Source organism: Camelus bactrianus, chromosome 27 (genome assembly GCF_048773025.1).
Source record: "Camelus bactrianus isolate YW-2024 breed Bactrian camel chromosome 27, ASM4877302v1, whole genome shotgun sequence".
Classification (NCBI taxonomy): domain Eukaryota; kingdom Metazoa; phylum Chordata; class Mammalia; order Artiodactyla; family Camelidae; genus Camelus; species Camelus bactrianus.
The window spans coordinates 8848167-8863887 of record NC_133565.1 but is presented as its reverse complement, the minus strand read 5'-3'; the positions used below and the strand labels follow the sequence as shown (position 1 = coordinate 8863887).

Sequence of the window (15721 nt, the reverse complement as noted above, 5' to 3'; positions counted from 1 at the left end):
ACTTTTATATTAAGTTGACATTTGTTGAACACCAAAAATGTGCTACATTCTTTTCTGAGAGTTTTACAGAAATGAATCCTTCAATCTTCTCAACAAGCGAGTAAGGAAGGTTTGATTGTTATCCCAGTTTTACAGTGTGGAAATTTCGGCACGGAGAGGGTAAGTAAGTTGGCCGAAATCACAGAACTAGTAAGTGGCAGAGCTGGTATTTAAACCCTGGCTGTCTAGTTTTGAGGCTCCCAGGGATGGGCTTTGGGTGTTTAGAGGTATCTGCATCCCTGAATCTTTGTATCACTTTGCATCATTTAGCCCAGAAAGGACAGGGAAAGGAGAGTTACACAGGTGCTCCCTGTCATGTCTCGGCCACTGTCCACGAAGTGTGCACTGAGATTAGCGTTAATTATTTTCTAGGCAGTAGATCTGTTCGTATAACAGAAATTTAGTCCATTGAGTTAATCTAGAAACCCTTCCTGCTCTGCTTCTGTCCGTGGTTGCCATGTGACTGCCTGCCCGTGATTGGGCCGTGGAGGAGAAAATGTACTCTTGGTTGAACTCTGATATTTCAGTCTGGTTTATAGTTTCACTTCTTCTGTTACATTAATAAGTTAAGTTTCTGGTTTTCTTGCATCAATGTGTCATGAGTTTGGTTAATGTGAAACCAGTCCATGGGAGCCCAGGGATGCTAACGGTATAATTTCTGAGCACATTGTCGCACTTCTACCCATGCAGACCTGACTGGAGGATGTCCGCCTTCCTCACTGATTTCTCCAAACAGCAGGGTCCTCTCCCACCCCCGGATGTGAGCCTGGGAGCTCTCTGAGTTGGCCAGTCAGTGGCCAAGTCCACCAATCAGAAAATGATGAAGTACCTGGAAATGGGTTTAATAGAAGCAAAGGGCTTCCAGGTAGTCCGATGGGCTGTTCGAGTCCATTTGGTGAAAAGCTGTTCACTGTCTGTGGTTGAGCTGATTCTTTGCTGTTGAAAAGTCTGGATTAGATGAAGGGATTTTAAAAAGCAGAAAGGAGTGATTTCAGGTGGTACGTCCACACCGGTGAGAAGTGAAGGATGACCGCCTCTGTGAGGCATAAACAGAGTCTTACAAACTTCATAAAACAGCTTTAAAAGTTCTTCCATCTGAGTGCACTTCATATGGGGTCCAGTTCATCACTGGTCACGCTGAGAGGGCAAATAACTGATGATGGCATAAAGGACACGGAGGCATCAAAAAGGTCTCATTCATATTCCCTGTTTAAAGGATGTGGCACAGTGTAATATATTTGAGCTGGTTTTTCACTGAACAATTTTTCGTGTTTTCTGGGACTCCCAGCTCCCATAGTTTCCACGCAGCTGCATGTCCCCTCACTGCAGCTCTGTCAGCGCTTGTCCTGGACTGACGTCGTGCCACGGGGAGCAGGACCGTCAGCGTCCCCGGCTCCTCCGAGCTGCGTCTCCTCATCCGCTGTGCTGGGCTTCTCATCCGTGTCTACTTAGAAGGGTTGCTGAGAACCACACGTGATGGTTGTCAGGGGTGATTTGTGGTTGTCCCTGTGTTTGACATATAGTCAGTATTTGATAGAAACACGTTTTTTATTATAGTTCTGGCTTCTACATTGCAGTGGGTTTTAGTCTGCATTTTTTTATAACTTTTTCTTATTTTTAAATAAGCACTTTTTTTTTGGGGGGGAGGAATTACTGGGGATTGAAGCCAGCACATTGTGCATGCTAAGCAGGTGCTCTACAACTGAGTAATACCCAACCTCCTTGTCTGCACTTAAAAGTAAATATTGCAATACACAAAATAACTCTTAAACACAATAATGGGACCTATTTTCTGTATAGACAATTGAATACATATGCTTTTTCAATAAGAATAAATGTTGGGACATACCTTTCTGAATCTGTTTACTTGTTTAAAAACGATCATAGCTAGTGATAAACACGAGTCTTAGATCCAGTACTTCTTAGGGTCTGCTTTGACATCATGGGAAGTTACATTCTACAGAGAAGGCAAATTGGGTCTCGTTGATATTTGGATGATTTAGCAGATGATCAAGTCTTTCAAAACTTGACAGTTTTGTATTTTAAACTAACTGCAAAGTTATCTTCTAGAAGTTGGAATTCCTAAGCTTGTGAAGTGCTCAGTAATTCAGTGTGTATGTGTTTGTGTCTGTGTGAACGTGTTTGTGTGTGATTTCAGGAAGGTAGAAATAAGTTCCATGTAGCCCTCTGATACCTTCCTCCTCCAGTTCAAGATGTAGGCATATATTTACACAAGTAAATTGATATTCTTTAGTCATTTGACATATTGGTGGGAATACGAGGTTCTCACACTTATTTCAGAAGGGTTGGGGAGCATCAGGTTTGAAAACAGGAGGGGAAAGAGTCAGGGTGGCTCTTCACACTTTGTGCAGGATTTGAGAAACAGTAGCTTTTCTTTTTTCTTCTAACTGGCACTGAATTGTAACATAATATTACTCAGAATTGCTTTTCTGATCAGATACAAGTGCCTCAGAATTTTCAAGGCAACATGAATGATGAAATCCGTTTTAGGAGTTATCTTTAAAGTAGTGTTAATTTTCAAGTAAAAGGCTATAGCCTGTTCTTTCTTCGAAGGGTAAAAGACTTTCTCATTGATCCAAGTGCATGATCAATGTGCTTAGTTACTTTGGGGTTTTTTTCTTTTTTTTTTTTATGTGCTTGTTTCATTGTGGTTTGAATGAATGTTTAAAATTTCTGAATTTTGTTCTTTAGAACATGCTGATTTATCAGAACTGTTAAAAACCTGATTGATCTTTCGTCTTTGTTTGGAGGGGCACCCTTTTGATTTCTGTTGTCTGTTAAAGAGGGAAATTCTTCCTCTAGCCTGCAGATCATTAAGTGAATGGTTTGCAGTGTGCCTTTAAAATTCTTTGAATGCTTTGAGCATGCATGTCTAGTGAATTTTGAATTGACTCATAGTAATGACTTTGCTTTGATTCTGTGGCTTTTGCTCCTCTCCTCAAGAATTTGAATTCTCTGTTGCATTTTGTATACGTGTTCTTAACAGGGGAAGAAATTTTACATTTTTTACAAAGGTGGGTTTTCCTATCCCCTCTGAATGCCTTCTATAATTGATACAACAAAAATCTGTTATTGCATGCTTAATTATTTCATAAACTAATTTTTGGCTTAATCAGAAGCAATGAGAAAGAGTGATAATAAAAAATATGAAAACCTTCCTTCCTTTGAAGAATAGAAATCAGGTGGTCAGGCTCACGCATGTTTTGTGCTTGACACACTTACTTTCATGTCATTGTGTATCATGATTCGGAGATGGAGTTGCTTCAGGTTTTATAGATTTTTGTTTTAACATTTGTGTTGAATTCATTCTCTAGGCTGATGTTTCCTGTTGGGTTTGTGGAAAGCGTAGAAGGGAAACAAATTCTTTGTTTTATTTTCAGGAGGCCTGAGTTGCTGATGAGAAAAGGGTTGAGGGTGGGCTGAGGAACAGAGTGACACTCCCTCTCCTCCAGGCTGAAACTGATGAACAATGAAATCAATTAAGTGTATCAGTATTTGACCAATAGAATTCAGCGAGCCCAAACTGGCAAGTTGTGCCCAAAGGAAAGTACTGAATTCACCTGCAGAATTAGGTGATTTACCAATTAGAAGCAGCTTAGAGCAATCAGAAAAATTAGTTCATATGATGAGATATAAAAGAATGTAATATCTTCTATTTCTGAAACTTTTCTTTGTTAAGTTGTGTAGAGCTAAAATTAAGTTTCAAGCGCCAGGAGTTAAGAGTCTGGGTGGTTCTGTGGGATCGTTATTCAGGGATGGGTCTAGATCCTGCTAGAGTGTCTGAAGCTGGCAGGAAAAGACCCAGAGCTACGATTTGTTATACTAGGGTATCCTCCATAATGGTTCCATAATGGTTACATGTGGGAGCCCAAGATTAGGTTAACAAATTGTAACAGACCCCAGCCGCCTGTCAATGTTAAGAAGAAAAATGTGTGCTTAGTAACTGCTTTGCAAGCAGGAGCCTGTGCATCCTCACTCCTGTCTCCTTGCCTTAAAAAGCACAGACAATGCTTTGCTTGTATAGTTGATGCTTTAGATAGCACTCTGCTCATTTCAAAGCAAGGACCCAGGCCCTCAGCTATAAAAGCTGGGCTTGTGTGCTTTTAGATAGTCTATTATCCCCAAAACAAGGACCTGGCTGGTCTTGTGGTCTGCTTTGTAATTCACATATCTAAAGAATGTATCTTATTCCCCTCACCCCATGACTTCCCTAAAGATACACTAAGCCTTTGTACTCATTGTGGATTCTACAATCTCTGTCTCCTCCCATCTTTCCTCAATTTCCTACTTACTATCACACAACTGTTAATGACTTTTTCCTTACATTATACACAGTAAATATAGGAGCATTTGAGAGGCTCATGGAGTTGGCTCCTTCTCTTTTTCTGGACTTTTCCCACAGAGTCTTGAATAATCATTCCGTGTCGGTACGACTTCTGCCAGCCATAACCCACAGTTCCAGGTGAGAATGATGCAGGCTTTATCTCTCCTACCCAAGGGAGAGAGAGAAGACAATTGAAATCTGCTCCCTTTTGGTGCCTTCCTTCCCCAGGGCCACACCAGTTAACCTGCAGCCTTCTGGCCTCTGCTGTCAGGGCTTCTGTCCCAGGACTGACTGCAGCCATTTTTCCCTTGCCAACATTTCCTGTGCCTTTCAGAAGTTGGTCTCTTCTCTGCAATTCAACCATGGCAGATGTGATGGTGGTCAGCGTGCTGGTGGGCAGTCACCTGGGGACTCCCAGGAGCCATGCTGATTCTCCTGAGTCTCTCATTTGGGGTTACAGAACTGTCGAGCACCAGAGGAAGCCCATTCACGTGAGGGCAGTGCAGCGATGCATCACTTTCATTTTATTTTTGAAATTTCAGTGGAGAAATTATTTGTAGCAAACTGTTCCAGTTTTTTGGCTGACTGCTTTCCTCACCACCATTTCCTTGTTGGATGTGGTGCTTGTTTTAAGAACCAGGTTTCTTCTCTGGTTATTTCTAGCAGGTGGGCTTGCCGAATCCTTGATCTGCATTTGAAGCAGAATGCTTCATCTTGATGTCAAACTGATTTTCTTCATTCTGAATATTTCGTATACACTCAACAACTGTTTCAAGTGAACTGCTCTTGTCCAATTTCGGTTAACTCATATTTGCTGATCTCCTGCTTTCATGCTGAGGGCAGGTTCTTCTTCCTGTAATAAAAGTTAGCAATTTGCATCTACTATGGGAAGGTACTGGCCCGAGGTGCTTTTGTTCTTAACAGTTTTAATACAATTCACCCATTAAAATTTACACCGATTTTTACTCTGTGCCAAGAATTGTGCATCCCATTCAATCTTAGAATATTTTCATCCTCCTAACAGGAAACCCCGTATGCATAAGCACTCATTCCCATCTTCCCCATCCTCCCCCAGCCCCAGGGAGCCACTCTTCTGTCTCTGTGGATTTGCCTGTGCTGGACATTTCATGTAAATCGAGTCAATTCATGTAAATGGAACCGTCTATTGTGACTGACTTCTTTCAAACTGAGTAACGTTTTCAATGTTTGTCCACATTGTTGCCTGGGTCAGTATTTCATGCTTTGCTATTGCTGAATAATATTCCACTGTATGGCTGGGCCCCTCTCTTTACCCATTCATCAGGTGATAGGCATTTTGGTTGTTTCTTCTTTTTGGCTGTGATGAATAATGGCACCGTGATCATTCCTGTAGGAGTTTTTACGTGGACATTTGTTTTCAGTTCTCTTACGTGTGTCCCCACAGAGCAGAATTGCTGGGTCATTCAGAAACCAACTGTTCAACTCTCTGAGGTCCTGCCAGGCTGTTTTCCAAAGTAGCCACCAGCGTTACATCTCACCAGCAAGGGCTGCTATCTCTGATTCCTGTGTGTCCTCATTAGTTCTTGTTATTCTTTTTTTAAATATAACCTAATGTAGTGAGTGTGAAACGGTTTCTCCTAGTGGTTTTGACATGATTTCCCTTACAGCTAATGATTTTGAACATCGTTTCATTGTGCTTATTGGCCATTTGTATATTTTCCTTGAAAAATACCATTTCGGATCCTTTATTCATTTTTTAATTTAGTTGTCTTTTTTGTTGAATTGTAGGAGCTCTTTTTTATTTGGAGATACAAATTCCTAATCAGATAAATTATTTGAAAATATTTTCTCCTGAGTGTTGTTTTTTCACTTTCTGGATGGTGTCCTTTGAAGAAAAGTTTTAAATTTGATGAACTCAAATTTATCTCTGTTTTCTTTTTTCCTTGTGCTTTTGGGGCAATATTTAAAATCTGAGGTATTTTATTTAAAATTTACATATAAAATAACTTTATTCTTAGGACCGTCCTAGGAGACGGGTGCTGCTGTTGTCCCCAGTCTATGGATAGGAGGCTGAGATGCAGAAAATTTCACTGACTTATCAGTGTCAAAGCTACCCAGTGCTGTGGGAGTTCAGAGCCTCATGATTGTCCCCAGCATCTGTGCTCTTCACCACCATGCTCCACTACTGCCTGGAATCGTTAATGAAAAAGTCTTTACTTTTTTGGTTTCTTGTTTGTTTGTTTTCTCATTGGGAACCTCATCTCCTTATTTTCCTTGCAGAGATCAGTGTAGGTTTATTTTAGGTCTCATGTAGGCAGAAGCATTGCTATCAGTTAACATCTTTATTACTCACTCTCCGGTGATGATTGTTGCTATTTGAACTAATCAAGTCATGCTTAAGTCTTTCCTGCTCATGACACTAAAAACAGTCATGACTTACAGAATGCTCAAAGAAGAAAGTACTTGATTGATTTTATTTTGCTACCCAATCAAACCAATCAAATAAAAACCCCGGTGTTGACACAGACGGTAAGCCCTCCAGAATAGGGTCACTGTCTTCCTTGTGTTTCATTTGTTTGGTCACAGTGTCTGGATAGTGCCTTGCTGTCCAGCAGTTTTGTGAGGATACGGTGCTCGTGAATCATTGTAAGGACAGAATTTTGACAACAGACTGTATTGGTCATTTCATGAGGGAAAAGATAATATAGAAATACTGCTCAGATCTATTTTAAAATTAAGTTTGGAATGTTGAGAAGAGTTCAAGAAACCATACAAAGATCTTTTTCACTTATTTTAGATCTATCTTAGGCACATTATGATTACATAGCAGAGTAACTTATCAACTAGATTTGACAAGAGGGGTGTATTATTGATTATTTGTTTTAGTTGAAATATTCTACCTGGGAAAAAGTAATCAGTGCCCATAAATGAACAAATATGTTTGTATTTCTATGTAACATGGGAGCAGACTTCATCTGTTTCTATATAATATATATGACTGTGTGTTTTAATCTGTCTGTCAGTGTATTTATTATTTTTCAGCAATGTTCTAACTTTAGAATTCTTCTAAGAAAATCACCCCAGATTCTAGCGCAGTTTGTACTGTGTATCCTGTCTTATGCATGGGATTCCACTGTCTCTTCAGTGAGGAATTTCCTCCCCTACTGAGATAGTAGCAAAGTTAAAGGAACTGTGATTTCTAGGCCTTTGCTCTCCATGTGTTTGCATTTGGCTGTCAATCGCGATTTTCCCTTTCTTGAATTTTCATTGTTCAATTAGAATTTTTGAAAATAAGTGTTAATATGTTGTATCTGTCTCCCTAGAAACTTGATGTGTTTGTGCTTTTCAGTTTTCAATTTATGAAAAATGTAAATACACTCTTGTTTTTAAGTAGTTCTTTTTCACTAGATATTTGTTTACCTCTTTATAGTTAAAATACTTTTTTTCCAATGAATGAATCGGTGTGCATGTTTTAAAAGATACCTTACTTTTTATTTTCCTTATTATAACAATTATATTCATTCTAGAGAATTTAGAAAATAAGGATAAACACAGTAATAACTTAAAAATGGCCTCTAATCTCACCTAGAGATACAGTTGTAAAATTTCAAATTGAGAATTTCATGCCCTCTCATGTTGTTCTTCTTTTTCAAGATAGTTTTGGTTACTGAGACCCTCGAATTCCCATATGAATTATAACAGCAGCTAATCAGTTTTTGCAGAGGAGCCCGCTGGGATTGTGATCGAGACCACATAGAATATACGGATCACTCTGGGGAGCACTGCCATTCCAAGAGCATTGTCTTCTTTCCAGGAATGTACGTGGCGTGTCTGTCCAGGTATTTAGGGCTTCTTTAATTTTTTTTCAGCAATGCTTTGAGTTCACAGAATATTATTTTACTTTTTTTCTTTGCCTTTATACTGAGGACAAGTGTACAAGGTACCGGGATCAGAAGTGTATTTTAGCCCCGCCCCTTACTGCCAACATGGTCGCTGCGCTCTTGCTTTGCCTTGTGTACAATCTTGCACAAAATATTACCTCAGTAACTCTCTCTTGAATGAATGATTATATGATTGTAGGATGATGCTTGAGAGTCCTTGTGATGATTTTTTCCTCCAGCCTTTCCCCAATTCTTAACTATGCCCTTTCTCTTCCTAAACTCCAGCCTGGGTTTCAGCCTGCCTGTGGCATTGATTTTCCCTGTCTGTACACTCTTCCTTTCACTGGTTGACGATAATGTTACATGTGGGCTGTGAAACTTGCTAGATGTCAAGAAAGAGCAAATCCATTGCATGCTAGTATTTTTACATTGTGGTATTTTTTATCAATTGAAATTAAATCAGGCTGACCCCCTGAGCCCTCCCGTGAGCTCTTTTCACTTTCCTACATCTGATATTGCTCTGGTTGCTACATGTGCCCTTCCCCCAGCCTTGGTTTTTGGGTTGAGTAAGTCATCATCAGTGGAGCCCTCTCTTTAAAAGATGAAGAGAACATTTGCTCCTTCTCCCTGGTTGGGGACTTGGATGAGATGAGATACCAGATAAAGAATGGAGCTCCACCTCATTCTGACCCCCGCTCTTTCCGTTCCGTTCTCCAGAGGAAAAGAGTACAATTCAAAAGTATAAAGATTGATTGTAAGCTAATGAGACAGACAAGACACTCGATCATTTATTAAATATCCTTTCATGCCAGAAACAAACGTATTATACACACAAAAATCACACAAAGCATGATAATATCGTGCTTACAGACGTGGGTCCGAGTTCGAGTCCTGCTCTGGAGTGACCAGTCCTGTGAGATGGAGAACTGGTAGGTCGGCTTAGGCTCTCCAGGACTGGTTTTCTGTCCTGCAGAGATGGGGCTCGCTAGGCTTCCCTCCCCCGTAGAGGTGCTGTGGGTTGTAACTGTCACGCGTGCACAACTGCTCGTTCCTCGTAAGTGCAGGATAGCATAGATTTTGTGGTGATGGCTTTATGACCGCCCCGTGTAGACTCTCAGTGCTCCAAAGGGATGCCTTGTGGTTTGGAGATGGGATTCTCATTTCTGTAAATACCCAAGGATTGTGGTATTGGGCCCTGCTGATTTGAATCTATTCTTTAGAAAGTACATATTGTAGATATATTTTTCAAGCATGTGTGCTTTTTTTCTTTTATTATTTATAATTCTACCCTCTCATCTCTTGGTGTGACTTTTCATGGAATCCAGGAAACAGTCCTAAGCTGCCTGCCTCTTCACTCTTCTCCGTGGTGGTTTTCTTCCCTGACTAGAAGAGGGTTTTGCACAGGAAATTTTATTTGTTCCCCTTTTCTTGGAGTCTCACTTTTGGTCTGCCCATCTCTCACCTGTCCTTCTGTCCATTTATCTACCCACTCATTCTTCTGAATTGTTCCAAAAAGCATTTCAGGCAGCTTACAGAAGAACAGATACCAAATAAACAGGTGAGAAAATGGGGCCAAGTTCAAACTGTGAGGCTAGGAGGCGAGCCTGTGTGAGGGTTGCAGCCATGAGACACACGCCTCTGCCCTGTGACTTATAAGATCGACAGCAAGAGTGTACCTGATGCTCCCAGCAGACACAGGGTAACAGGGTTTCTGGGAGATGCTCACTGGCTGTGAAATAAATAAGTGGCTCAGGAGAAGCCCAACCTTTCCAGCTACAAAGGCTTAGGAGAATATTTTGAGTGTCTTCCAAAATCAGGGTATTGCATTGTTTCTTTGGCAGAGTTCTACATATAGTTGGTTACATTCTATACCTGGAAATTTCTCCAAAACTCCTTACCAAGTGAGTGCCATTGCTCGGGAATGGGGTGATTCTGCTCATTGACGGGGGTTGGCCAGAAACCGAAAATGACAGCTTCAAAGGAGCCTGGGATTTGTCAGTTATGTTTTGTCAGTGCTGTAGATTTCAGGAAATGCTTTCACACTTTCTCTCCATCTGAGGCAGCAGCGTGCTCTCTTAGCAGCATCAGGAGCTCAGAGCTTTGGGATGTTGGGGGCTGACTGCACTGCCGTCAAGACAGCCAAACTAGTCACTGCAGGCGTGGTCCTTTCACGTAGTGCATTTCATGTTCTTTAGTAGAAGGTTTCAACAGGGAGTTAATTAACTGAGTTAATTAACATTTAATAAATATGAAGCTTTGATGAAAAGACGTTTATAGGCAGAATATAAGTTGTGAACACTTTGAAAACTGTTTCATTACTGAAATTTCAGTAGGGAAGATACACACTTTATCTTATTTATGCCTCTCTTTTAAAGTAACAAAGAAACAAGACAGAAAAGGCAGAGGATGATTTCTGTTAATCCTCTCGGCTTGCAGGTGCCCTCACATCCAGTGGCATCCATCCAGACATCAACACTGACACTGGCCGTGCTCAGAACTGCCTCAGCCCTGAAGACACAACTGACAAATAGAAGGGGGCCGCCCCCTGTTACAGCAGGTGCTCTCACTTTGTGGGTCCTTATGTAACTGCGTGATGTTAATCAGGATCGCCTGTTCTACATTGTGTGGTGCTGCTGCGGTGTCTCCTAGTTATTTGTTTCTGTAAGTACTCGTGTATTATTCTCCAATGTGTGGTACTACACATCTAAAAATGCTTTTTTTAGATGAAAAATAATGTGTATTTAATATAAAAGTCTGAAAAAAGGGGCAAAAGGGTCTATCCTGGTCCCACTACTCAGAGATAATAATTAACACTTTAACATCTACTTTCTGTTCTTTTCATCAGTGTGTATCAGCTCTGTCATAAAAACCAGTGAGCACTCTGTGCCTGTTTACTGTGTGGAGACCTCCATTTTCCATTCGGCTTATTACATGTTTTTCTACAATATTCTATCTCCCCTGGCATGATTTTTAATGACCAGTATAGCATTATGTCTTGTGGAGGCATCGTCCATTTTACTTCGGTCTTAAATAAACTTTTAAATTCCAAGTGTACTTAACTGAAATACTGAAAAGAGAACTGTGGTGGTACCGAAAGAGCCCTAGCTCCCTTCCCCTTATTTCCTGAGTGTAAAAGCTGTTGCCAATGTGGTGTAGATATTTCATGACCTTTATGCCTATGACATATATATATATCCATACATACATACATATATATGAGAAATCTATGTATATGTGGGTATATATGCTTTTTTGAAAAATAAGGCCATACTATATGTTTTCTGCAGCTCACTTTATTCACTCAGGGGTATATCATAGACGTCCTCCCACTCCAGACTCACCCGGTCCTTTCAGATAGAGTGGAGGGGTCTCCTGATGTGCAGGTGTGGTCTCTTGTGCAAGGACACCTTTGGTGGGAGAGTGCTGTGGACAAGGCCCTGGGCCATGGGGAAACGCTGGCCCCCTCAGTGTCCACAGCTCACCGTGATTTACCACATCATTGTCTTGATGGTGGACACTTAAGTTTTCTCCATTTTCCACTGTCAGAGAGGATGTTTGACTGCCATCTTTCTTTAACAGACATTCCTGTGATCTTGTATGAGCATGCCTTTAGTTAAGTCTTCTGGAAATTTAGTCCCTGGATGTGACATTTACGTTCATCACAGGCTACTTTCAAGTGACTAGAAATTCCTTCTCCAGTGTGGAATGAAAAATGTAGAATTACTTATGTAACCAATTCTCTATCGCTGGATATGATTTCACTTCAGCTTTTCTTCCCACCAGTGTAAACAGTACATCTATTTGAACTGATGTTTTTTCTAAATGAAACGATTCCTAGAAGTGGGGTTGAATCAGTGTGTACACACGTTTTTCAGAGTTTACAAATCCATTGACATGTCATCCTCCAAAAAGGTCGCTCACAGTTTTTTCTCCCACAGATGGACACTAGCTACTATATCTTTTAAAAATATTTACCAATAAGATGAGCAAAAGTGCTTTTTCATTGTTTTAGTTTGCATTTGATGACCAGTGAGGTATTGAGCATTTTTCACTGATTAGCCATCTGACTTTTGAAAAGTGAATGATCCATTTTGTCCTTTGCACAAATTTAAGTGAGGAAGCTTCTTTTTGCTTTGTGACAGTTCTTTGTATGTTATGAACATTGATCCCTTGTCTTCATCAACATCTATCACAGAGTTTTTCCTTGTCATTTCTTTCGTTTCATTTGTTCAGTAGGTTTATTTTTGTTGTGGCTCAAAATATTCTTAAGATAGTAAATGTCTTCCTTTTGGGTTTTATCTTTGGTATTATTCTTAGAAATACTTTCTTATAATGGTATAAATCTCTTATGTAGGTTTATTTAATGTCTAAGATGGAGATGATAATAGTACTTGTTATAGTGAGGGGAAGTTGAATTAATATGAGCAAAGAGTTGTATTTGCTGTTATTAGTATTTTAATATTTACATCACTATCTGTAATTATTTTTTTGTGGTCATTATGACAGGAATAGAATTTGTTCTTTCCAGGTGATTCTCTGATTGTCCCAGGACAATTACTGAATTCATATTTTGCTCTTTGATTTGAAATCCCACATGTACAAAATACTTATGTACACTAGAGTCTCTTTTTGAGCTCATGCTTTATTTCTGTCAATCTTACTTCCTTACTCCAGCGCTAAATCTTACAGATTGTAAAAATTATTATCTGACAGTGCGAATTTTTTTGTTCTTTTCTTCCATCCCAAAATTTCTTGGCTATTATTATGACTTTATTATTCCTGAAGAATTCTAAAATATTATGTTCAAGTTAAAAAAAATATCAGATAAGTGTATTCATGGGATTTTTATTAAGTTTTGAATTATTTTTAGGAGAACTTCCATATTTACAAAACTGTTTTCCTCCATGCAATATGTTGATGTCTCTACATTCACACCTCTTATTTACCCCTCAGTACAGTCCTGTAGTTTTTTCCATGTACAACATGGGCATTAATTTTGAGTTTATTCCAGATTATTGTTGAAGTTTTTGTTAATTTTGTAAGTGAAAATTTTTTGTTATTATATTTTTAAACTGTTTAAACTGACACCTAGGAAGGGAGATTCGGTTTGTAAATACTCACTTTGTAACAAATCATTTAAAATTGTAAGTATTAAGTAATTGTTCCAGGATCCTTTCTTTTGTGTTTTTAAAAATTTGTTTCCAATATTATCAAAATGGTCATAGCTAAGATGTATAGGTGTGGAGACACATGGAGAGAGGTAGTGTGGCTCATGTACAAACTGTGAGCACTTTCATGGCTGCCTTTAGGCTGGAGAAGCCCCAGAAGAGCCCAGGTTAGACCAGGGGTGGCTTTGTATGCACTTGAAAGCCAGCTTTCCTACCTTTATGGTGAAGCCTGGTGGGCGTGGCAGGTAGATGATCAAGGTCTGATCAAGGTCATTGGCTGCACAGAGTGCTGTGTTTGTGAGAACTGGAGACCTCTGCCATGGGAAATGCTTGGTGCCAGGAACAATGCAGGGGAGCTGGGGAGCCTGTGTGTTAAGGAATTTCCAGTCCTGGGAGTGGGAAGATGAGACTCTGCATTCAGGTCTGAGTTTCAATTCTTCATTTCTTGTTTACTGGTCCTCTGACTTTTGTCAAGTTATCTACCCTCTTTGAACTCCTATTTTCTTGTCTCTCAAAATAGGAGAATTACGGCCTGCTGCTAGAGTGTTTGATCAGGATAAATGATTTGTTTTTATAAGATGCCACGTACAGTCACAAGCTCAGTGAGAAATGGGCTGTCATCTCTTCATCTGCAACTCAGTGCTCGACATAACATCGGGGCAAAGCCAGTCCGTAATTTGTTTGTGATGCAAGTAGGAACAAAATTAATGTCTTGCCTTTCTGTTGCAGTATTCTTACTCCTTTGCTTCATTTACTTCTTTCCTCCTTTCCTTTTGCCTTTCCCCTCCTCCACCAAAAGATCCTGAGGCTCTCTCAGAACACTAGATTCAAATTAGTTTAAAGGGTGTCTCATCCTCATGAAATGACAGTAACTTAAAAAAATCTGTACAGATCCCAGACGTCATTGTATTTGATTTACAGACACACGCACACCCACCCACACACACAATCAGCATACCTCCCACTTGCTGAGGGAGAAGGACCAATTTTTCTGAGTTTTCATTCACTGAGCATGAGAGCAAAGTCTCTTATGTAGAATTTCACCTTGCTTAGTGCATGGTGTTTTTAATTGGATTTCTGCTTTGTGGCCATAGAACTATTCTCCTTATAGAAGAGAGGATGTGGAGACCTAGACATTCTGCTGAGATATTGGTGTCAACATATTTGAGTTGGAAAGGACTTAGGACAGCATAGAGTCGTAACTTTTTATGGGTGAGAATTCATGATAGTGTAACTTGGACAAGAACCTAGGTCTTCTGTCTTCGTGTCCAAGTGGATAAAGAGGCAACAGAGTGGGAGATGGCAGGGATCCTTCTTGCTTGAGTTCCAGGGTCTTGCTAGTTTTCATTGCTCAGCTGCCTTTAGTTTATGTCCATGTGGCCTCTCATGGGAAGGTCACTCTGTCCTGATAGACTGAGTTTCTAATCAGCAAAAAGCCCTGGAACCACTCATATTTCCCAGAGTTTATCTGCTGTCCTGCTGACAGTTTATATAAATGATACCTAAGAAAATACTGGGTATAAAATCCTTATTGTTATCATTTGCCCTCAAGTTCCATAGGAATGGGGTGCTGTCTCAGGCTGTCTAAGGCTAGATCTGAACAAAGATAGGGTGATAGGCTGTGCTGCTGGACCCTCCCCAGTCGAAAGGGAATTCCACCTTAGTTTTTAGAATCAGACAGATGAGTTCAAATCTTGCCTTTACCAGTTATTAGCTTTGTGAACTTGGGGAAGAAACTGTACTTGTTTGTGTCCAATTTTCTTTATCTGTAAATAAGTTCAGTATTTATATTAGGGTTTTTGTTTTAGAATTGAACGAGCTAATTCCCTCATTTATACCTAAAATACTGATCACGTGGTTCTATGCTGGTGCCTTGGTAGAAGATTACTAAGGGACTCAGCAGTGAGAATGCAGGTGGGGGACCCCTGGATCATAGAGCTTATATTCCAGGATATGCTTGTAAAAGACGGGATGAGCAGTGGATTTTTAGTAAATGTCCATTCCTTTCCTTATCCACATTGATTGTGTATATATCTTTGTACAATATATGAACAATTTTTTATTGCAATTTAAATCTCTGTAGTATTTAAATTATGTAGCTATAACAAAATACGTGAAATAAAATGATTTGTCTTTTATTTTCTTTTCAATATGCAAAACAAAATAAAATAGAAAGGAAAAAAGGTTTTGAAGGAGTAGAAATAATTTTATTTCTGTAGAATCAATTCCCTATGTTAGGTTTTTTAGTTGTGTTGTTAAACGGCATATAAAATTGATAGGTTGTGACTTCAGTGTTGATAGCTAGGTGA

The 15721-nt window shown here is 39.7% G+C and overlaps 1 protein-coding gene across 1 annotated transcript in view; it reads left to right on the top strand.

Annotated features, from left to right (window-relative positions):
* LOC141575217 (uncharacterized) overlaps positions 1 to 15721 on the top strand; it is a 93790-nt gene that overhangs the window by 50623 nt on the left and 27446 nt on the right. Inside the window, exons 7-8 of the mRNA XM_074353968.1 lie at positions 8018 to 8202; positions 10681 to 10905. The gene's annotated coding sequence lies outside the window, so the exon portion shown is untranslated. The remainder of the gene's footprint in view (positions 1 to 8017; positions 8203 to 10680; positions 10906 to 15721) is intronic.